Here is a 25,488-nt window from a genome sequence, read left to right as displayed (position 1 = left end):
CCCTAGCCGCTCCTGATGAGTGGAGTTATTCCATGAAACACGTTGAGCATACAATACAGCTGTCATGTCACAGTGATTATATGTATTCCCTGTGTACACACAACAGTTTTTCGGGTTATAAAAAATTAAATTTTTTTTATGTCATTAAAAACGATCGTGTATGGGCTCCAGAGCATTTTTCACAATCTAAAAAATGGGCATTAAAAATTTCCAACATGCTCTATTTTTTTCACAACATTTTTAACGTTGTCGTTTTTAAGGTTGTAAAAAATGGTCGTGTGTGGGCTTTAACGACGTGAAAAAAATGAGCATGCTCAGAAGCAAGTTATGAGATGGGAGCGCTTGTTCTGGTAAAACTAGCGTTCGTAATGGAGTAAGCACATTCATCACACTGTAACAGACTGAAAAGCGCGAATCGTCTTTCTCTAACACGAAATCAGCCCCAATTGTGGCGCTATCCGAATGGAATTTCCCCTTTATAGTGCTGTTGTACGTGTTGTATGTCACTGCGCTTTGCTAGAGCATTTTTTTTTCCACAATCGTGTGTAGGCAAGGCAGTTTTAATGATCGGGTTGAAAAAAAGTTAGTTTTTTCTAGACCCTTAAAAACGTAATTTTCCAAAAAATGGTCGTGTGTACGCGGCATAACTGACACTGATGCTAATTAAAACAAAATCTTGCTAAAAATTGACTGACCTTGACCTTTGACCCCTACTTGGGTCAAACACTAACCCTAGAAATCACCTAGATTAAACCTTGATCTAGGTATTTTTTTCTTTATTTTTTATTATTTTAGATTTTTTTTTACAAAAACATTTTTTTTCATGCATTCACGGAAAGAGAAAAAACACAGATCCAGGCTTCACAGTGATCACTGTGGTAGCCAATCAAAGGCCACCACAGTCATCAGGTGACCCGGAATCTGGAAATATGGGCCTTGATCATTAGTACAGGGCCCAGGGCTCTTGGTGAGACCCTGGTCTCTGTGCTGGAAGAGTGATTGAAGGTAAGAGATCCATTTGTGGAGGTCTATTCCTACAGACATTTTAAATAGATGAGTCTGGTAATGGATAGGTCTGCTGTGAAGCACAATGACATCACTAACAGACTAGAAGAGGGGAAGAGAGAAAAATTAGCTCAAGAATTAGAGATGCCACCATACCCCAATCCACAAAGTTGCTTGCAGATCCACGGTGTATGTATTGTAAGGGGTTAGCTCGGTAGCGGGGTGTGTGACCCCCTGGATGGGTTCACTACACACTGAATTTATACAGACAGGCAGTCGAAGACGGTTGAAAACAAAGATGTTGGTTTATTCTTCCATCTTGCTGGAAACAAGTGCAAGCATCCAAACAGCATAAACAAAATCAAACATAAAATAAACCCTGGCCACTTTGGGCGTCTACCTTCCACACAGGAACCTATCTATGGAGTCGAGCACAGCCTACTGCTGGGTAGACACTGCTGATCGTACAGCAGAAAAACAATAGTCTCTTTTTGATTTTTATCACACAGAAAAATCAATCACCACCTCACCTCCTCAGAAGACTTTCAGCTACTGCTCTTTTTCACTCAGAAAGCCTCAGGATGCAGCAATTCAGTGGTAATCCTCTGGATTACTTATAGAGGCCTTAATTGCCTCATTCTGAACAGCTGAAGTCTTCCAACGCCCTTAAACTTTTTCTGGCTGCTTCTGCAGCCGACGGTGTATTGTCTAAACGGTGTATTGTCTAAACAAGGCAGAAATGTACCTCCCGTCTGTGACAACACCCACAGATTTACCTGACTTCCTGTCACAGTATGTTGAAATAAAGTGATGAATGGAGGAGCACTGGCAAGAGAAGCATGTAAGTGCAATGTCACAGGGTCTAATACAGCAATCTTCAAGTGGATTGAAAAGGGAGTTTCATGGACAGAGCATGTGGGATCATGAAAATGACCCTTGACCTCTCAATAAAGGCAAAGGTTTTGGTGCATCACCTGTTCTTTGGGAAGGAGCTTGTTTTTTTATAGATGCATATACAAGAAAAAAAGCTAGTGCTCAAGGCACAGTGTAACCCCTCAGGATTTTAGAAGGCTGACCAGGTGTGAGTTTAAATTTAGGTTTATTGAGTTTACACAATATATGACACGTGTGTCCAATGTAAATAGCAAACAATGAATGCCTTAACAAACATATAGCATGGTTCTCTGCTACCTTGTGTGCGTTGGTGGGCTAGCGAGCGTACATGTTGAGATAAATGATGCCTGAAATGTTTCAGAATGAAATGGTCCTTCCTCATAGGCTTACTGTCATTAGAAGAATCAGAAAGTACTGTATTTATTGGCGTATAACACTCACTTTTTTACCCTGAAAATAGAGTGTAAACTGTGCCTGCGTGTTATACGCAGGGGGTTGTGGAAAGTTTTTTTCCTGAACCTTCCCTCTTAAAGTTAGGGTGCGTGTTATACGCATGTGCGTGTTATACGCCGATAAATACGGTATTCTACAATATAAATAACCAAAATTAGTACAATAAGTGTGATATATAGCTCAAAATAAGGAGTAAGGAGCATTCTTCACATTGACCACAAATCTAAAGCCTCGTACACTCAGACTAGCAGTCTAGTGTCAGTCAGTGGTGGAGTAGGGCGCTTCGGACATTCCGCTTAGAGTGAGCTCTCACGAAGGGACCAGACAGATAGTCAGCTAGACAGCAGGCAGGCAGGCTCCTACAACCCTTGCTGCACGAGTCAACTGCAGCTCATAGGACCGGCTCCTTCCTTCCCTTGGGCCCCCTCTTCTCAGGTAAGACCCTGTCTTTCAGGGCCATCCACCCCCCTGGAATCGCTGATGGCCGTCCTTTTCAGGACAGCCATTACATAGACCTAATATCGCGGCTCTCTACCACTCCTTTAAACCGCATCGTCCCCCAACACTGCAACCCACAACTGAGGCACCCCCCACCGGCACCCCGTCGCCACCTCCGAAGCTCGGCGATTTGCGGTGCTTCTCCCCAAACCTGAGGCCTGTGTTTCGGTTCGGCGGCCATCTTAGTACACCCCAGCAACAGTGACACCTCTCATCCCCCCTTCCTCCTTCAAAAACCAACAGCACTTGATCCAGGGTTTTGTCCGATCGCCTCTCAGGGATCAGGAAGGAATTTTTTTTCCCTGCGGCAGCACATTGGCTTAGCACTGCCAGGGTTTTTTGCCTTCCTCTGGACCAAGCCAAGAGAGAGGATTCAGTGAATCTTCCCTCCATCGCAATTTAAACACCACCCCCCCCCCAGTGACTATGGCTAATCAGCGATACTCTGCAGAGACTATTTGGGGTCTGAGATGATTCGCAACAGTATTACCAGCCGTCACCAAAAAGGCTTTAAAAATGGAGCAACTTTTGAGAGTCGATCGACGATCGACCATCAAAAATTTCAGCCATTCACCCCAGCTTAAGCACATATCATGTGCTTTGATCAACACAAGATCGGCAGTAAAACACCGATTAGAAATCCACGATTTTGTACTACAATACGATCTAGACTGCCTCTTTATTACAGAAAGCTGGCTCTCAGACGACTGCAACACCATTCTCGAAGAATTGGTGCCAGAAAACTATCGTATTATAACGGAAAACAGAATAGGGCAAAGAGGAGGAGGCCTGGCGGTGATCCACAAGATTCACATTGCAATCACTAAGCCAGCCCTTCAAAATCCCCTTCCATTTATGGAAACCCTTAGGCCCCATACACACGAGAGGATTTATCCGCAGATACGGTCCAGCGGACCGTATCCGCGGATAAATCCTCTCGAGGATTTCAGAAGATTTCTATGCGATGGCGTGTACACACCATCGCATTGAAATCCGCGCTGAAATCCTCTGCCGATGACGTGTCGCGCCGTCGCCGCTATTATGACGCGGCGACGGGCGCGACGCTGTCATATAAGGAATTCCACGCATGCGTCAAATCATTACGACGCGTGCGGGGAATCCCTTTGGACGGATGGATCCGGTAAGTCTGTACAGACGAGCGGATCCATCCGTTGGAATGGATTCCAGCAGATGGATTTGTTGAGCATGTCAGCAAATATCCATCTGCTGGAAATCCATCCCAGGGGAGATTTATCCGCGGATAAATATCCGACGGAGTGTACACACCATAGAATCTATCCGCAGAAACCCATTTGATGGGATTTATCTGCGGATAGATTCTATGGTGTGTATGGGGCCTCACTCTTCAACTTCAAACTAACCCCCAGGAGACTGTCCACATTCTTCTCTGCTATAGGCCACCTGGGCCAAAATCGCAGCTTCTACCATCATTAACAGAGTTTATATCCACTTATACCCTCAACAGCAAACACCTTTTGCTGCTCGGGGATTTCAATCTGTGGGCCAACTCCTCACAGGATCCCGTTGCAGATGCCTGTATCGATCACCTGGAAGGATTAGGGCTACAGCAACTTATATGCGGGCCAACACATGCTTCAGGTCACACACTCTACCTAATTTTCAGACAAAATCTGAAAATAAGCATTTTGGAAAATGAACCATTGCCATGGACAGACCACCATGCAATTAATTTCATAATCTCCAAAATTCCCCCATTGATAAAAGCACCCAAGCCGGTGACAATACACTGGGCTAGATCTCAGAAGAAGCTCCATTCGGAACTCTTCAAATCTACCTTGGGAAATAAAATCAAAACAATCCATCCACATCAAACAGCCTCAGATACACTGGAGGCCATAAATGCAGCCCTGCTACAGTCAGCAGATTTAGTAGCACCGAAACGCAAAGCCCGCATCCGGAAAAAAAAGTCCGGCTGGTTCAACAACCAGCTGTCACTACTGAAGCAAGAGCGCAGAAGGGCGGAAGCCGCCTGGAAAAGAAGCGCTTCAGAGGATAACCTCATCATCTACAAGGCAATAACAACACAATATCATAAAGAAATCTTCAAAGCCAAGAAACATAATTTTTCTATGACAATTAACAGCGCCCTAAAGCGCCCCCGCGAACTCTTCAAGATGGTCACCCAGACCATGAATCCAGGATGTCTTGAAGTCCCCAATTCAGACACCCAAGAATTCTGTAATGAATTATCGGATTTCTTCATCAACAAAATTGAAAGAATCCGGGAAAAAATACCCACAGAAACTTTCTACAATCAACAAAGTTCACTCTGGAACCCATCTCCATCGAAGCCACAAAAAATATCATTGGTAATTTGCGGAACAGCACAGCGCCCAATGATATCATCCCCACTAAACTGCTGAAGGAATGTGCCGACATCCTGGCACCACCTATCACGCAGCTTATAAACCAGTCATTTAAGGAAGGCATAGTGCCCTCCCTGCTGAAAGAGGGCACAATCCAGCCCATCTTGAAAAAACCTAACCTGGATCCCAAGGACCCAACTCACCGCCGCCCCATAACAGGCCTAAATGTTTTCTCCAAGGTAATGGAGAAAATAGTGGTACAACAGCTGCAACAGCATCTAGATACCCACAATCTACTCGATCCATTTCAATCAGGTTTCCGTCCCGGACACGGGACAGTAACGGCTTTACTCAAAATATGGGATGACGCCCTCGAGGCCGCAGACGAAGGAGAATCCTGTCTCCTGGTTCTGCTGGACCTAAGCGCAGCCTTTGACACAGTAGACCACAAAATGTTACTGATGCGACTGGCTGAGGTAGCCAGAGTCGCAGAAGGTGATTTATCATGGTTTTCCTCCTTTCTTGAAAACCGATCACAAACAGTGAAACTGGGATCTTTCACGTCTGAAAAGTGCACGGTGTCATGTGGAGTCCCCCAAGGATCCCCCCTGCCCCCTGTCACCGGTGCTTTTCAACATCTATCTTCGCCCTCTCTTTGAAATCATCAGTAGCCAAGAACTACTCTATCACCCATATGCAGACGATACGCAACTGTATTTTCGCATCTGCAACAAAAAGGATCATCATATCAGTTTAGAGAAATGTCTCTCTTCGATAGAAAACTGGATGACTAAGAGTTATCTTAAACTCAACAGTTCCAAAACAGAACTTCTTATGTTTCACGCCAGCCGAAAGAGTCAACTGGCAACAACCTGGACACCCCCGCCCATTCTGGGCAAAATCATCACCCCTAGCTCCAAAGTGAAAAGTCTCGGAGTCATCTTCGACACCTACATGACAATGGACGCACAAATAGGGTCAGTAGTCAGCGGATCGCACCATCTGTTGCACCTACTACGCAGACTTATTCCATTTATCCCCAAAGAAGACGTAGCAGTCGTGGTGGGAACAATCGTGAACTCCAGACTGGACTATGCAAATGCCCTTTACCTCGGACTCCCAAAGTACCAAATCTCTCATCTGCAAGTCGTTCAGAATACGGCCGCCAGACTTGTGACTGGGAAAAAATCATGGGAATCAATCTCACCTTCGCTGAGAACCCTTCACTGGTTGCCAGTAAAGGACAGAATTGCTTTTAAAGCACTCTGCCTGACACATAAGTGCATCCATGGGAAGGCTCCGCAATATCTTTGCGACAAGATAGAACCCCACAATTCCAATCGTGTTCTGCGATCCACCGACCAAAATCTGGTCAAGGTACCCAATACCAAATACAAGTCCAAAGGAGAAATAAGGTTTGCTTTTTAAGGTCCTAAACTATGGAACGCTTTACCAACCAGCATTCGGTTGGAGGAAAACCACCTGACTATCAGAAAACGGATTAAAACTCTGCTCTTTTGATGTCAAGAGACAGGAACAACAAGTGCCCAGAGGCGATTCAGTTCGCATGTGCCGCGCTATATACAGTAGGTGTTTGTGATATTGTGTTTTTAGCACGACAGCATCGCGCTGATTCTCGGCGACATGGTGTCGAGATCTCGCCGACATCTCGCACTCACTGGAATAGTGACAGCACATTCCAGCAAGCGCGTCATAGAAGCGACGGGAGATCCGACTTGGATTCCCGCCAATTCTACACGTGTGCGGCGTTTGTTATGAATCCTGAGGGGGAAGTCCCCGCCGGATTTTAAATAAAAATTCGGCATGGGTTTCCCGCTCAGGAGCATACCGGGCCCTTAGGTCTGTTATGGGTTGTAAGGAGAGCACCCCCTACGCCGAAAAAATGGCGTAGGGGGGTCCCCCTACAATCCATACCAGACCCTTATCCAAAACACGCTACCCGGTCGGTCAGGAAGGGAGTGGGGACGAGCGAGCGCCCCCCCCCCCTCCTGAGCCATACCGGGCTGCATGCCCTCAACATGGGGGGGTCGGGTGCTCTGGGGCAGGGGGCGCACTGCGGGGGCCCCCCACCCCAGAGCACCCTGTCCCCATGTTGATGAGGACAGGGCCCCTTCCCGACAACCCTGGCCGTTGGTTGTCGGGGTATGCGGGCGGGAGGCTTATCGGAATATGGGAGCCCCCTTTAATAAGGGGGCCCCCAGATACCGGCCCCCCACCCTAAGTGAATGGATATGGGGTACATCGTACCCCTACCCATTCACCTGCAAGAAAAGTGGTAAAAACACAAATAAACCACACAGGGTATTAAAATATTTTATTAGTCTGCTCCGGAGGCCTCCCCTGTCTTCTTTAGCTCTTTTACCAGGGGAGGCTTCTTCTTCCGATTTCCGGGGGTCTTCTCCTGCTCTCCGGGGTCTCCACCGCTCTTCTCTTATATAGGCCTCACAGTCCCATCATGAATGAATGAATGAATGCTCTGGTACCATGCTCTGGTACCTACCCATGTGATACCTACCCACGTGGTACCTACCGGAGCATGATGGGACTGTGAGGCCTATATAAATCCGACGCAAGCCGCGCACCCGTCATTGCAGCGAGAAGAGCCGGCCGGCGTGTCAACATCTGGAGAAGACGGAAGACGAGAAGAGAAGAAGATGACGTCACAGAAGAGCGGACTGACCGCCGCCAGTATAGCGGCGGCCAGCCCTGAAGGAGAAGGAACCGGACAGCGGGAGGAAGAACCGGGGTGCGCCGAGTCAAGAGCGGAGAGCGGCGAACATAGAAGAAGACCCCCCCAGAGCTGAGAAGACCCCCGGAGCGGAGAAGACGTCATAGAAGAGCTGAGAAGACCCCCGGAGCGGAGAAGACGTCACAGAAGAGTGGTGAAGACCCCGGAGAGCAGGAGAAGACCCCCGGAAATCGGAAGAAGAAGCCTCCCCTGGTAAAAGAGCTAAAGAAGACAGGGGAGGCCTCCGGAGCAGACTAATAAAATATTTTAATACCCTGTGTGGTTTATTTGTGTTTTTACCACTTTTCTTGCAGGTGAATGGGTAGGGGTACGATGTACCCCATATCCATTCACTTAGGGTGGGGGGCCGGTATCTGGGGGCCCCCTTATTAAAGGGGGCTCCCATATTCCGATAAGCCTCCCGCCCGCATACCCCGACAACCAACGGCCAGGGTTGTCGGGAAGGGACCCTGTCCTCATCAACATGGGGACAGGGTGCTCTGGGGTGGGGGGCCCCCGCAGTGCGCCCCCTGCCCCAGATCACCCGACCCCCCCATGTTGAGGGCATGCAGCCCGGTACGGCTCAGGAGGGGGGGCGCTCGCTCGTCCTCACTCCTTTGCTGACCGGCCGGGTAGCGTGTTTTGGATAAGGGTCTGGTATGGATTGTAGGGGGACCCCCCTACGCCGTTTTTTCGGTGTAGGGGGTGCTCTCCTTACAACCCATAACAGACCTAAGGGCCCGGTATGCTCCTGAGCGGGGAACCCATGCCAAATTTTTATTTAAAATCCAGCGGGGACTTCCCCCTCAGGATTCATAACAAACGACGCACACGTGTAGAATTGGCGGGATTTCAAGTCGGATCTCCCGTCGCTTCTATGATGGCTTTGTCTCCATCGCGGCTGGCCAGCTCGGCGCTGGCTCCCGCGATGGGGCTCGTAGGTGCTCAATCTCGCCGAGAAAGGGAGCGAGATTGACACAATATCGCGTGCACCTACTGTAAGTTTTTCATTCATTCATTCAAAATCACTTTCTCATATCTTTGAGATGTATATCACATTTTCACATTTATAGTATTAATTTTGGTTATTTATATTGTAGAATACTTTCTGATTCTTCTAATGACAGTAAGCCTATGAGGAAGGACCATTTCAGTCCGAAACATGTCAGGCGTCATGTATCTCAACATGTACGCTCACTAGCCCTCCAACGCACACAGGGTAGCTTTGTATTAAGGCATTAATTCTTTGCTATTTACATTGGACACATGTGTGTCATGTATTGTATATTTTTCTATACCATTTTATGTCTATACAATTTTTATTGTGTAAACTCAATAAACTTCAATTTTAACTCATACCTGGTCCAACATTTAAAATCCTGAGGGGTTACACTGTGCCTTAAGCACAAGGGCCCAGATTCTTAAACGAGATACGACGGCGTATCTCCAGATACGTCGTCGTATCTCTAGGTTGCGCAGTCGTATCTAAGCGCCTGATTCTTAGAATCAGTTACGTATAGATTTCCCTTGGATCCAACAGGCGTAACTGTGTTACACCATCGTCTCATAAATGCATATTTAGGCTGGCCGATAGGTGGCTCTTCCGTCAAATTCCGTGTCGAGTATGCAAATTAGGTAGATAAGCGAATTCCCAAACGTACGCCCGGCCGACGCAGAAAAGTTACGCCGTTTACGTTAGGCTTTTCCTGGCGTATAGTTGCCCCTGCTATATGGTGGCATAAGTGTGGCGTAACAATGTTAAGTATGGCCGTCGTTCCCGCGTCGAAATTTGAAAAAGTTACGTCGTTTGCGTAAGTCGTCCGTGAATGGGGCTGGACGTCATTTACGTTCACGTCAAAACCAATGACGTCCTTGCGGCGTACTTTGGAGCAATGCACACTGGTAAATTCCACAGACGGCGCATGCGCCGTTCGGGAAAAACGTCAATCACGTCGGGTCACAGTACATTTACATAAAACACGTCCCCTGATCCAAATTTGAATTAGGCGGGCTTACGCCGGCCGATTTACGCTACGCCCCCGCAACTTACGGAGCAAGTGCTTTGAGAATACAGCACTTGCCCGTGTAAGTTGCGGAGGCGTAACGTAAATCAGATATGTTACGCCCGCACAATTTTACGTTGATGTACGAGAATCTGGGCCTAGGTTTTTTTTCTTGTATATTATATTGGATTAGACAGATCAGGTTATAACACACACACACTGCCAACCTCCTCTCTAATTTATAGATGCATAGGTTCTTTGGCAGTAAATTGAGTGACTGGAAAAAACTGTTTCACAGAGTAAATAGATGGGAGCTGGGAACAACTTGGATAAGAAAGCAGCTGTCATTGCCTCTCCTGGGACCTTCCCAGGAAATTAACATTTTGGGGTGCATTCCTAGCAGAAGGAAGGTTATTTTAATTCCACTACAATGAGCTTTAGTTAGATAGTATTCTAAATACAGTCTCCAATTCTGGATTAAACATATCAGGAAAAACAGGAGGAACTGTATAAGTACAGCCTCAAGGGATGAGGGAAAGGGGGTCAAATAAAAAAAAATTGAGAGGAGTAAAGAGCAGCAATAGGTTCATTATAAAGCTGAGATCAAGAACACGGTTGCATGACTACAAACCAACAGAGGGAACATATTAAATTAAAGTATTATTTAACAAACAAAAATTGTGGATGCTTGCAACAGACTTCCAGCAGAGGTAGTGAGTCAATCAACAGTAAGCAAATTTAAATGCTTGGGGTAAACGTACTGTAGTTATAATCTCAGACACAAAGGTTACAACAAAATTATGAATAAATACCACTTTTCTGCCCATCACTTTTCTGTGCTACTTCTATGGTTGCATTTAACAGTATGTCAGAGGTACAGAACCCATTTTTTTCCTAACATTTTCTAATATTAGTTATCCTCTCTTAAGGGCATATAGACAAAAATGACAGCATTGACCCATCTGTTGCCTCATGCTTTAAAATTGTATTCCATCATATGTCCTGTGCTCTGAATAACTTTCAGTGTGTGTTGTTATTGAACTATACTTGTGCTCTTACTCTCAGCAGAAAATGTGCCACATCTTAGCTAAAAGTGGAGCTTCCAAATTAGGTTTATTTACTTTTTCCACCTGTCTACATCCTTCATCGCTAAGGGGGGAAAAGCCGAACAGGATTCTCAGGGCACTGAAATTTCATAACCACAAATTAATGCTGTAAAAGGTACAGATCAATCAACACTTTCCCATAAGACCTAAAATGATTTTTTCGTTTATTGCAAAAGAGAAATCAAAATGTAATATTGTCTGCACCTGTCTTGGAATAGATACATATATATATATGGTCTGCTCTGTCTAAAAACAGGATTCCTCATGGGAGATCATGATGCAGAAGAAAAACATTCTTTAGAATTTGTGAGGCTTTATCATGAAAATAACATGCTATTGTATAAAAACCATATACATTTTTAAAAATGCAAAATATAAGTTATTAAAAAGTAAGTATTCACTTAAAGTTGATGTAAAGTCATATCATGAAATGTATTTATCTTAAATATATTTATTATATATTATCAAGAGACTGTGTTAGGGTAAGCCCTGTGAGTTGGAAAAGTGCAGCCAATGGTCTAATCTCTCAAAAACAACAACATATGTTAGTAGGTATTAATGTAAGGTTACGTCATGATTACCCAAATCCTCCTCTTAAAGCAGCTACTGTATTATGACTAAATGATGACTTCTAAAAAGAAACTTAAGCCAGTACAATTTAAAAAATTACCTTGAGGGTGACATTTTTAGAAATAACTCTAGTCCATATGCATTACATGCAATTTTAGAGGTATACAATTCAACTACTGTTGTACCCAGTAAATCCATGCTCACTGCAAACATCCAGTTATGTTTTGAACATGTACTTGAAGAACTTATACATTTTACTGGTTCTCTGATCCTTGCTTGCTGCTTCTTTATCTACTGGACCTGGGTTCTACCTATGGCAGTGCCATTCACTTCCTCTGTGTGTATGTATAGTATATTTATACAAACAAATAAAAGGCTGCAGCATGGAGAGCTTTTTTATTGCTCTACGCTTCAACCCTCGCTTTGTTTGCATTGATCCAGTGACATTTAGATACTGGGCATTTGAGTTGCATTATTTTGGAGCTATCTGTCCCTATCAATTTTGCGTGTGTGTATATATACACTTTTTTTCATTTATTCCTACACATAATTGGATAAAAGAGAATACAGCTTCACCGAACGGAGAGGCAATTTTACCCCTGTCATACCTCTCAAGAAGTCCAGGCACAGTAAGCATATAGTAAGGTTTTTTCTTGTGTAAATATTTTCCCAGCATCAGCAGGAATATTTACCTCTTATAAGATTGTTTACAAATAAAAAAAAATGTTGTTGAATCACTAAGGATGTAGTGCATTAATATTAAATAAGTAAAAAAGTTTGGAAGTGCTGCGATATTGCGCACACTCACAGATTCGCCAGTGGTGGAAGAACGATCTTGTAAATACACTAGTGTCATTCTAGCATATTATAAGCATTTAGGAAATATCTTACCATGTAACTGTGGATCATCTGTGTTTTCTGGTTTAAAGGGGTTGTAAAGGTATTTTTTCCCCCTTTACCCTAGTGCAGTCCTCCTTTACTTACCTCACCCTTCCATTTTGCTTTTAAATGTCCTTATTTCTTCTGAGAAATCCTCACTTTCTATTCTTCTGTCTGTAACTCCACACAGTAATGCAAGGCTTTCTCCCTGGTGTGTAGAAAGCCTCCTGAGGGGGGAGGGGGCGAGCAGGAGTGTCAGGACGCTCACTAACACACAGCTCCTTTTTCTATCTGCAAAGTAGAGAGTGTCCTGACTTGCCTGCTCACCCGCTCCCCCCTCAAGAGGCTTTCTCCACACCAGGGAGAAAGCCACGCATTACTGTGTGTAGTGTGACGGTATGCAAGGTGCGTTACATGACAATAGGTACATTTCACCTCGCATTCGTTCCATTATGAGGGAGTGAACCGGAATCCGGTCTGGGTTTCACAGCCTCTGGGGCTGGCCAGGGTTCCGGTCCGGATGTTTGGGCCCACTGGAGTCCACAGTCAGGTGGACTTTAAAAGACCAGGAAGAGAGCACAACGGTGTGCTGGGGTTTTGGAGACTCAGGAGGGAACCTGAGTGTGAGAGGCTCTATGGAAAGTAACTGCAAGAAAAGGTTTGCTTTATTGTTATTTTGTGGGTGATGGGGACCAGCCCCGCACTGTATAGAGAGGAGATCCTGTTTGTTTAGTTTAGCGCTGGACGGCAAGGATTTAATTTACTGATTTGTTTATTTTTACCTGCATACCATTTACAAATAAAATCTGGCATCCGCCAGACATAAAAGAAAGTGCCTGCTTGCGGACTGTGATTCAGAGAAAGGTGATCCCCACAAGCTTACCCTCACACATGGTGGATTCAGCGGGCACTTTTCTGAAAATGGAGGAAATTTTAAAGGCCCTGCTACAGGACAATGCGGCTCAGCGAGAAACCAACTGCCAAGTCGCAGAGGCTGCTGTAGCACAACAGGTTGCCCAACAGGAGATGAACCGACAGTTCGCCGAAGCTCTGGTGGAATTGAAAAAGGGGTCCGCACCTCCGGTGTCCGCAGAACCAAAGATAGTACGTGCCTCCTACCACCTGCAAAAGATGACACCGGCGGATGATGTTGAGGCGTACATGGCGACTTTCGAGAGAGTCGCTGTTCATGAAGGATGGCCAAAAGAGCAGTGGGCGGGACTATTGGCCCCATTCCTAACAGGAGAACCCCAAAAGGCCTATTTTGACCTAGAACCAGATAAGGCCCAGGACTATGAGGTCCTAAAGACAGAGATACTCGCACGCTTGGGTGTCACCATGGCCGTCCGGGCCCAGCGCGTGCATCAGTGGTCCTGCTCCAGCAACAAGCCACCCCAGTCACAAATGTTTGACCTGGTCCACCTCACCAGGAAGTGGTTGCAGCCAGAGTCTCTGACCAGCCCTCAGATTGTGGAGCGTGTGGTAATGGACCGCTACCTGAATGCGCTTCCTGCTGCCCTGAGGAAGTGGGTCGGACAGGGGGACCCCAGAACTGCAGCCCAAATGGTGGACCTAGTGGAGAGGCACAGTGCTACCGAGGACTTGGCAAACCCACCTACGCCCCACTTCGCTGTGTCTAGGGCTGCAAGATCTCCCAACGGTTCAGGTAAGACTGTTCCGGGGTTCAAGAGCTTGGGAAAAGTGGATAAAATTGTTTTTACAGCAGATGAGACTGTAGGTCCTAGACCTGGAGACTGGCCAAAGAAGCCAGGAAGGTCTTTCGGACCGTTAAGAGGATTGGGGTAGGGCAAATACAGTGTTTTCGTTGCCATGCATTAGGCCATATTTCTGCAGACTGCCCTCTAAATGATGAACCTATTCAATGTGATTATGCTGATAGGAAAAGATGCATCTCTCTGTTTTCACAGGTCGCATGTGTTGCGGTAGGTCAGAGTCGCCTTGAAAAACAGATGTGTGTTATTTTAGTGAATGGCAAGCCTCTCACAGCCCTACTAGACTCTGGTAGTGTGGTGACCCTAGTCAGGAGTGCTTGTGTAGACCCCGCAAAACAACACCCCAGTAGTATTGGGGTAATTTGCATCCATGGGGACACTCGGGACTACCAGACAGCGGTGGTTGAGGTTGATACCCCCTGGGGCAGTGTAACACATTCACTGCCCCATGAAGCTTTAGTGGGGAGAGATTTTCCCCATTTTTGGAAGTTATGGGAGAACCAAGGGAGGCTCTTAGATAGAGTTTTTCTCTGCTGGGGAAACATGGGAACTCTCACCAGACCTGTTTTGCCAAAGGGAAAGGTATGCTGTTGGTGGGATCGAGGAAGCCGGAGATCCTCTTCCTTTCCCTGCCATGGCCGGGGAACCGGAGGACTGGGAAGCTAGCACCCAGCCTGAGGGTAACGAACAGGAAGTCCCTTCTGACCCTGACATGGAGAGTAGCCAAAATGTGGTACCAGACCTGGAAGTCAGGAGAGAGGATTTCTGTACCGAGCAGCTGTGAGAGCCCACACTCATGAGAGCCAGGGAAAATGTTAAGATGTTGGAAGGGGAACCGGTGGATCCTAATTGGGTGGTGTCCTTCCCCTACATCGCAATTAAAAACAATTTGTTATATCGAGTGATCAAACATGGAGAGGAAGAGGTAGAATAGCTACTGGTTCCCAAACCCTTTCGCAGGATAGTGCTAGACCTAGTGCATGGTCATGTAATGGGGGGACATCTCGGGGTCGAAAAAAACAGGGAGAGAATCGCTCAAAGATTTTTCTGGCCCGGTTTGCATGCAGAGGTCAAGGAGTACTGCGAATCGTGCCCCGAGTGCCAATTGTCGGCACTGCCCTCCCATTTACGCAGCCCCCTTGTTCCTCTACCAATAATCGAGGTCCCCTTTGAGAGGATTGGCATCGACCTGGTGGGGCTGGTCGTGAAATCGGCCCAAGGTCACCAGCATATTCTGGTGATCCTGGACTATGCGACTCGCTATCCTGAGGCCATACCCTTACGTAACACCTGCGCTAAGGCTATTGCCAAGGAATTGGTCCAGGTATTTAGTCGAGTGGGGATCCCAAAGGAGGTCTTGACCGATCAGGGAACACCTTTTATGTCGAGGGTTACCAAGGAGTTGTGTAGATTGTACAAAATCTCCCATCTCCGCACTTCTGTCTACCACCCCCAAACCTATGGTTTGGTCGAAAGATTTAATAAAACATTGAAGAGTATGCTGAAAAAGGTGGTCGACAAAGATGGGAGAAACTGGGATTTTTTGCTACCATATCTCATGTTTGCCATACGAGAGGTCCCGCAGGCATCCACAGGCTACTCCCCCTTTTAGCTCTTGTATGGTAGGCATCCCAGGGGCCTGCTAGATGTGGCCAAAGAAACATGGGAAGGTGAGGTTAGCCCATATAGGAGCATCATAGAGCATGTCTCTTTGATGCAGGATCGAATCACAGCTGTCCTGCCCCTGGTACGGGAACATATGGAGCGAGCCCAGGAGGCCCAGAGGAGGGTCTATAACCGGGGTGCCAAAGTCCGTTCTTTCAGCCCGGGGGACAGAGTGTTGCTACTGGTTCCTACAGTAGAAAGTAAGTTTCTAGCAAAGTGGCAGGGTCCCTTCAAGGTTGTCGAAAGGGTGGGGGAGGTAAACTGCAAAGTATACCAGCCAGGGAAAAGGAAACCATATCAAATTTACCATGTGAATCTCTTAAAGCCCTGGAAGGACCCAGAGACTTTACTGGCCACGTCCCCGCCTCCAACAGACCGGATACCCGTGACACCTGACGTCCCCCTCACGGATTCCTTGTCTGTAGCACAACAAACTGACGTTAGGGCATTCCTGCAGAAAAATAGAGACTTTTTCTCCCCCCTTCTCGGACTGACCAACACGTTCCAACATGACATAGTGACGGAACCAGGGATTTGGGTAAATGTAAAACCGTATAGAATTCCAGAGGCCTGGCGAAAGGCGGTTGCGGAGGAAATAAAAAATATGTTGGAGTTGGATGTGATCGAAGAGTCCCACAGTGAGAGGTCAAGTCCCATAGTGCTGGTCCCAAAACCTGATGGCAGTATCAGGTTTTGTAATGACTTTAGAAAGCTTAACTATGTGTCCAAGTTTGACGCCTACCCGATGCCCCGGGTCGACAAACTTGTGGACAGGTTGGGACAGGCTCGCTACATAACGACCCTAGACCTAACAAAAGGTTATTGGCAGATACCACTTACTAAATCGGCCAAGGAGAAGACTGCCTTTTCCACCCCTGAAGGGTTTGTTTCAGTATAAGCGGATGCCGTTTGGTCTGCACGGAGCCCCTGCATCATTCCAGCGAATGATGGATGACATTTTGAGACCACATCGCTCGTATGCAGCGGCGTACTTAGACGATGTGGTCATCCATAGCCCAGCTTGGGAAACGCACTTGCTCCATGTACAAGCGGTGGTAGATTCCCTTAGGGAAACAGGTCTCACGGCCAACCCAAAAAAATGTGCCATAGGCCTGGAGGAGGCCAAATACCTTGGGTACATTATTGGCCAAGGGTGTGGTCAAGCCGCAGACCAATAAGTTTGAGGCAATTCAAAAATGGCCCCAACCAGTCAATAACAAACAAGTGAGGGCCTTCCTGGGCATTACGGGGTATTACAGACGGTTTATACCCAATTTTGCCATCCTTACCGCCCCCTTGACCGACCTGACGTAGGGTAGGGGGTCGGTCATGGTCAAGTGGAATCCCGAAGCTGAGGAGGCATTTCAGAATTTAAAACAGGCTCTTTGTATGTTACCCGTACTAGTAACCCCGGACTTTAGCCAGGAGTTTGTTGTACAGACGGGCGCCTTTGAGGTGGGCCTAGGGGCCGTACTGTCACAGAACAGGGACGGGGAGGAGCACCCAGTGGTATATCTGAGCCGGAAGCTGAACAAGCACGAGAAAAATGATGCCATTGTAGAAAAGGAGTGTCTCGCCATTAAGTGGGCCTTAGACTCCCTGAGGTATTACCTACTAGGGAGGTCATTTAAGCTGATCACAGACTATGCTCCCCTGAAGTGGATGTGTGACAATAGGGAGAAAAATGCTTGTGTGACAAGGTGGTTCCTGGCTTTACAGCCCTTTAAGTTTATGGTGGAGCACAGGCCAGGAAAGCTCCAAAATAATGCAGATGCCCTCTCCCGTGTGCACTGTATGGTTGGGTCAAGTGCTCAGCCATAGGCATGTGCAAAAGGGAAAAATGTGTTTTGTTTCGTTTCGTTTTAATTCGTTATTTAATTAATTTTGTTACGTTAGATTCATTACATGTGTTAAATTCGTTTTCGGAATTCGTTCGTTTTCGACCGAATTTCGAAAAATCTGGTCGAATTCGAAAACAAATAGTCTCTTTTCGAATAGAATTTGTTTTCGAATTCAATTCGATTTTTTATTTTTTTTTTCGAATTTCGTCCGCGGGTTTTCGAAAACGTTCGGATTCGGTAAATTCATTAATATTGCAATTCGGGAATTTGTATGCATCCGAATGTCCGAATAATGAAAAATTCGTCCGAATTTCAATTCGGAACGAAACGAAATGCACATGCCTACTCAGCCACAGGGGCTTGAGCAGACGGGTAGGATATGTGACGGTATGGGAGGTGCGTTACATGACAATAGGTACATTTCACCTCGCATTCATTCCATTATGAGGGAGTGAACCGGAATCCGGTCTGGGTTTCACAGCCTCTGGGGCTGGCCAGGGTTCCGGTCCGGATGTTTGGGCCCACTGGAGTCCACAGTCAGGTGGACTTTAAAAGACCAGGAAGAGAGCACAACGGTGTGCTGGGGTTTTGGAGACTCAGGAGGGAACCTGAGTGTGAGGGGCTCTATGAAAAGTAACTGTAAGAAAAGGTTTGCTTTATTGTTATTTTGTGGGTGATGGGGACCAGCCCCGCACTGAGAGAGTAGATCCTGTTTGTTTAGTTTAGCGCCGGACGGCAAGGATTTAATTTACTGTTTTGATTATTTTTACCTGCATACCATTTACAAATAAAATCTGGCATCCGCCAGACTTAAAAGAAAGTGCCTGCTTGCGGACTGTGATTCAGAGAAAGGTGATCCCCACAAGCTAATCTCTCACAGTAGTTACAGACAGAAGAACAGGAAGTGAGGATTTCTCAAAAGAAATAAGGACATTTAAAAACAAAATCGAAGGATGAGGTAAGTGAAGGAGGACTGCACTAAGGTAAAGGAAGCTATTTAGGGACTTTTTTTTTACCTTTACAACCCCTCTAAAAGCTGCTTAAAATGTGCTTACTTTGGTGTGTCTTTTTCTTGATTTTATTCTTGACTGTCATTGCCATAAACCTCAACTTTTGGCGCTTCTCTCTCATTGGTCAATTATAGGACACTCAAGATTGCTATTGTTTGTCAAGTGACCCTCAAGTGTCATGTGACAATTCTTTGAGCTGATTAGCCATTTTATCTGTCTCATCTGTGTTTCAGTTCTTCTAAATAGAAACCAACAGTGGTGGGATCAGATCATGTAAAATTAATGGTTTCACATTACTCAAGATTAGAGATGAGCTTGGGCTTCCTCCAAACGTACAAAAACACAGTCACTTCCAGTGCTAATTGGTCTTCCAAGGTGTGACGTAACAGAAATCAGATAAAATGGTGGTGTAAAAGGTATATATTGTAGCGCTGACATTCTTGTATATTGATGTGTGTTTGCATACTTTAATACAACGTCTATGGACATTGCTATGTTTAAGTATTTGGAGCCATCTAGTGACCAAATACTGGTAATGCAGAGAGATGTTTTGTTTAGATTTTTGGGTTTCCTTGGAGACGAGGACACGCAGGGGAAAACAATCCCAGTTGTTGGGGAAAGTGATCTAAGGGTGCCGGAGGGATGGTGTCCGGATTGCAGAGACCGAGAGACACTCATCCTAGCATCGGAGGACCGGATCCATCCAGCGGAGCTGAACGGAACTGACAGAGAAGCAAGTTGCAGTCACAGGACAAAAGTTACTACCCGGAGCTCCGATCCAGTGGGTGAGCGGGTCACGACCCACAGTTTGCTAAGTTCCACACGCAGTTAGACTCATATACAGGCCTCACTGGGATTTATAGTTCCACAGAGGAGCAGAGAAACTGACACTGAGAAGGCTTGAGGCCTATCTACTTTGACGTTTCAATCGATTTTAAAATAGTTGTTGCAGTTACACCAGGAGCACATTCACTTCAATTTGACTCATCAAAACTGTGGATTACAAATTTCAAGGAGTTACTTTAGCTAGCGAAGAAAAGAAGATCCAGGACTAAGTAATTTAAGTGAGATCTCACGCATAGCTTATAAAGTAGGGGGAGCTTCCAGGTATAAACCTATGTATATGTATACTGTTTTCAAAAAGTTTATGTTGAAATCAATTGTGCTGTCGTCTTACGTTGGGATGACAGCACAATTACTGTAATCACTTTTTTGCATATTTCACAGTAAAATATATCTCTAGTTAAAGCGGTGGTTCACCCTAATAATTTTTTTTTTTTTTTTATAGCATTAAATTAGGCATAGTAGTGCGAGCTACAGTATGCCTGTATTGATTTTTTTAGCCCCGTATTCACTGTGCAATGCTATATAGAAGATTCCGACTGGGCGTTCCTATCAAGATGGAGGATGATTGATGGCCGGCTATGGCATGTCACGCTTCTCCGGAAAAAACAAGTACAAGTATATCTCTAGTTAAGTATCCAGTTGTTGTGGCATCAGTGGCGGAACTACCGCCATAGCGACCCACGCGGCCCGCAGCCAAGTGGGGCCCGGCAGAGCCGGCCCTCAAATGGGACCCGATGGAGTAGACTACTTGGACTCCGTAGGAGCCGCTCGGAATCCTAGATCAGTAAGCAGGGGCAGAGCAGAGCGAATGCTTGTCGGCGGTGCGCTGCCTCCTGCACTGGTTGCCAGAAAAGCTTGCCGACCAGCGCCTAGCAACCAGTGACATCAGAGGACACGGCCGCCCCAGCATTCAGAGCCTCAGCCTCCGCGCCAATAAGTTGCTCCGCCCACCTCCTTCATCTTCCAGCGTGAGATCTGTTAGGAGTGTCAGCCCGTGACAGTGTGAGCCAAGCCTGAGCCAGGGGTGGATCAGAGCGGCGGATGCAGACCCCCCCAGCCGTTGCTGACAGGCTCTGTAAAGGGAGAGAGCCGCAGCTGCGGGGGATTTCCACCCCTCCTTCTCCTCTTTGAGCTGAGCAGCTGGGAAACTAAAAAGAGAGCATTATGGGATAGATAGTCCATGATACCAGCAGGCCTAGGATGCAGCCCTGCAGCCCCCAACATGCCGAGCGGGAGGAGGAGAGAGGCAGACTGTGAGAACTTGAGAAGAGAAACCATGAGGCTGTCGGGTGGAGGGAGCCAGAGAGAAAGTGACAGTGATTTTACTAGGCAAGGTAAGAACTTAAGGGGGGGCTGCTCCCACTCTGTCCTCCACTCCACCTGGCTGCTCCCACTCTGTCCTCCACTCCACCTGGCTGCTCCCACTCTGTCCTCCACTCCACCTGGCTGCTCCCACTCTGTCCTCCACTCCACCTGGCTGCTCCCACTCTGTCCTCCACTCCACCTGGCTGCTCCCACTCTGTCCTCCACTCCACCTGGCTGCTCCCACTCTGTCCTCCACTCCACCTGGCTGCTCCCACTCTGTCCTCCCCACCACCTGGCTGCTCCCACTCTGTCCTCCACTCCACCTGGCTGCTCCCACTCTGTCCTCCACTCCACCTGGCTGCTCCCACTCTGTCCTCCACTCCACCTGGCTGCTCCCACTCTGTCCTCCCCACCTGGCTGCTCCCACTCTCTCCTCCCCACCTGGCTGCTCCCACTCTGTCCTCCTCCCCACCTGGCTGCTCCCACTCTGTCCTCCACTCCACCTGGCTGCTCCCACTCTGTCCTCCCCACCTGGCTGCTCCCACTCTCTCCTCCCCACCTGGCTGCTCCCACTCTGTCCTCCACTCCACCTGGCTGCTCCCACTCTGTCCTCCACTCCACCTGGCTGCTCCCACTCTGTCCTCCACTCCACCTGGCTGCTCCCACTCTGTCCTCCACTCCACCTGGCTGCTCCCACTCTGTCCTCCACTCCACCTGGCTGCTCCCACTCTGTCCTCCCCACCTGGCTGCTCCCACTCTCTCCTCCCCACCTGGCTGCTCCCACTTTGTCCTCCACTCCACCTGGCTTCTCCCACTCTGTCCTCCCCACCTGGCTGCTCCCACTCTGTCCTCCCCACCTGGCTGCTCCCACTCTGTCCTCCCCACCTGGCTGCTCCCACTCTGTCCTCCACTCCACCTGGCTGCTCCCACTCTGTCCTCCACTCCACCTGGCTGCTCCCACTCTGTCCTCCACTCCACCTGGCTGCTCCCACTCTGTCCTCCACTCCACCTGGCTGCTCCCACTCTGTCCTCCACTCCACCTGGCTGCTCCCACTCTGTCCTCCACTCCACCTGGCTGCTCCCACTCTGTCCTCCCCACCTGGCTGCTCCCACTCTCTCCTCCCCACCTGGCTGATCCCACTCTGTCCTCCACTCCACCTGGCTGCTCCCACTCTGTCCTCCCCACCTGGCTGCTCCCACTCTGTCCTCCCCACCTGGCTGCTCCCACTCTGTCCTCCACTCCACCTGGCTGCTCCCACTCTGTCCTCCACTCCACCTGGCTGCTCCCACTCTGTCCTCCACTCCACCTGGCTGCTCCCACTCTGTCCTCCACTCCACCTGGCTGCTCCCACTCTGTCCTCCACTCCACCTGGCTGCTCCCACTCTGTCCTCCACTCCACCTGGCTGCTCCCACTCTGTCCTCCCCACCTGGCTGCTCCCACTCTCTCCTCCCCACCTGGCTGCTCCCACTCTGTCCTCCACTCCACCTGGCTGCTCCCACTCTGTCCTCCCCACCTGGCTGCTCCCACTCTGTCCTCCCCACCTGGCTGCTCCCACTCTGTCCTCCCCACCTGGCTGCTCCCACTCTCTCCTCCCCACCTGGCTGCTCCCACTCTGTCCTCCACTCCACCTGGCTGCTCCCACTCTGTCCTCCACTCCACCTGGCTGCTCCCACTCTGTCCTCCACTCCACCTGGCTGCTCCCACTCTGTCCTCCACTCCACCTGGCTGCTCCCACTCTGTCCTCCACTCCACCTGGCTGCTCCCACTCTGTCCTCCACTCCACCTGGCTGCTCCCACTCTGTCCTCCACTCCACCTGGCTGCTCCCACTCTGTCCTCCACTCCACCTGGCTGCTCCCACTCTGTCCTCCACTCCACCTGGCTGCTCCCACTCTCTCCTCCCCACCTGGCTGCTCCCACTCTCTCCTCCCCACCTGGCTGCTCCCACTCTCTCCTCCCCACCTGGCTGCTCCCACTCTGTCCTCCCCACCTGGCTGCTCCCACTCTCTCCTCCCCACCTGGCTGCTCCCACTCTCTCCTCCCCACCTGGCTGCTCCCACTCTGTCCTCCCCACCTGGCTGCTCCCACTCTCTCCTCCCCACCTGGCTGCTCCCACTCTGTCCTCCACTCCACCTGGCTGCTCCCACTCTGTCCTCCCCACCTGGCTGCTCCCACTCTGTCCTCCCCACCTGGCTGCTCCCACTCTGTCCTCCCCACCTGGCTGCTCCCACTCTGTCCTCCCCACCTGGCTGCTCCCACTCTCTCCTCCCCACCTGGCTGCTCCCACTCTCTCCTCCCCACCTGGCTGCTCCCACTCTCTCCTCCACTCCACCTGGCTGCTCCCACTCTGTCCTCCACTCCACCTGGCTGCTTCCACTCTGTCCTCCACTCCACCTGGCTGCTCCCACTCTGTCCTCCACTCCACCTGGCTGCTCCCACTCTGTCCTCCACTCCACCTGGCTGCTCCCACTCTGTCCTCCTCCCCACCTGGCTGCTCCCACTCTGTCCTCCCCACCTGGCTGCTCCCACTCTGTCCTCCCCACCTGGCTGCTCCCACTCTGTCCTCCACTCCACCTGGCTGCTCCCACTCTGTCCCCACTCCACCTGGCTGCTCCCACTCTGTCCTCCACTCCACCCGGCTGCTCCCACTCTGTCCTCCACTCCACCTGGCTGCTCCCACTCTGTCCTCCACTCCACCTGGCTGCTCCCACTCTGTCCTCCACTCCACCTGGCTGCTCCCACTCTGTCCTCCACTCCACCCGGCTGCTCCCACTTTGTCCTCCACTCCACCCGGCTGCTCCCACTTTGTCCTCCACTCCACCCGGCTGCTCCCACTTTGTCCTCCACTCCACCCGGCTGCTCCCACTTTGTCCTCCACTCCACCCGGCTGCTCCCACTCTTTTTTTTTGGAGGGGGGTTCCATACAACATTTTGCTATGGGGCCCTGTGATTTCTAGTTACGCCCCTGTGTGGCATACTGTTTTTCTCCCTCCAAGTGCAGTCAGTGGATCCTGGGGTTACAATACAGATATTTTGTATTGTCTTACATTGTATTCTATTGCATTGCATCCTAGCTGTGCCAAGGGGATTGAGCCAAGTTAGTGGGGTTTATTGGTAGAGTGCAGGCCCAAATTAAACCAGCAGCTCCTTCGGGGGTCAGTGCTACAATATGGTATACCAAAGCTAGGTGGATGCTGCTTTCCTCAGATGGGGTAATCCAAAAGGAACTACAAGAAAAACAGAAATGGAAGGCACACACCTAGTGCATTACCAGAGATGATTTAATAATATAAAAAAAATGAATAAAACTGGGTACTCACAAAATGCAATTTGTGAGTACCCACTTTTATACAAAAAAATATATATATATATTATTAAATTATCTATGGGAAAAGTTGATTGCCAGCCATTGTTTTATTAACTCATGATTAATTAATTAACAATCACCCCCCACCCTTAACAGTATAAAGCTAGAGCACCCTTATGGGTATAGCACTTTGCTGGGAGGAACGTTGCTGAGGTTCTTTCCTTTAGTGATTCTTTCTCAAAGTCATTCTTTATAGTGCAAAAATTGGTAAAGAAAGAGTGCAATCAGCGCAAAAAATAAATAATAAAATTAAAATTGAATATATAAATCAAACTTATAACACTAATTAGTGTAAGTGAAAAACACTTATGATTATTTTGAAAATAATCAAAATAATTAATATGATGAAATAAATATCAGAAAATGCGACCGCCAAGTCACATTTTTAGGAATGCTAGCTGTACACCAAAAAAGGACATTCACAAAATCCCAAAGTGATACAAAAAATAGAAAACAGTGCAGCGCAAACCAAATATAAACAATTGGTGTATATATGTGAAAAATGAATCTGAAAAATTAAAGTCCAGAAAAAAGAAAAACAGTATCCAGTTATCCAATTCCTGAAACTCTTCACCACGTGACTATAAGCACACCAGAAATGTGATCCCTCCACCGATTAAGTTGGGTACTCTCACCTCAGCCTCAGACCACTGTGTTACCAGATGGTCAAATACGCTTGTGTATATTATCCAAGAAAATCCGCAAGCAGCACAGTAATGGTATGTCTTCCCGTGGAACAGCCAAATGAACACCAGGGGGCACAATAAGATTCCAAAATCCTCAGTTCACAACCACATTAATGGACCGAAAACATGCAGGAAAAAGAAGGAACACTTTCTAAGAGCCTCCGCTGGGTAAAAAGACTTTTAATTCAATAAACGATGATAACAGGCTACTCACATTTAGCTGATTAAAAACACACATGGGAGAGAAATCACAGGCATCATATCATGGAGCGGATGTGTGGGATGAGAGAGAGCGATGTAAACAGGACTCCTGACCCACGGAAGCATTGCGTTATTCACTTCCTCAGCAGGATGGGCTGCTGAGGAAGTGAATAACGCAACTCCTTATCGTTTTCCCACTCATGTAGTGGGTATTTCACTAATGATAAGCCAAGCCTTGTTCTCTATGTTGTGTCCGGGGGCAGGGCGGGGCGGGACGTACAACCACCTCCCCTCCTCGCTGCCCAAGCCTCTTACTAATATCGCAACCC

The sequence above is a fragment of the Rana temporaria genome, chromosome 11, assembly GCF_905171775.1.
Source record: "Rana temporaria chromosome 11, aRanTem1.1, whole genome shotgun sequence".
In the NCBI taxonomy this organism is placed as follows: Eukaryota; Metazoa; Chordata; class Amphibia; order Anura; family Ranidae; genus Rana; species Rana temporaria.
Note: the sequence above shows the minus strand (reverse complement) of the source record.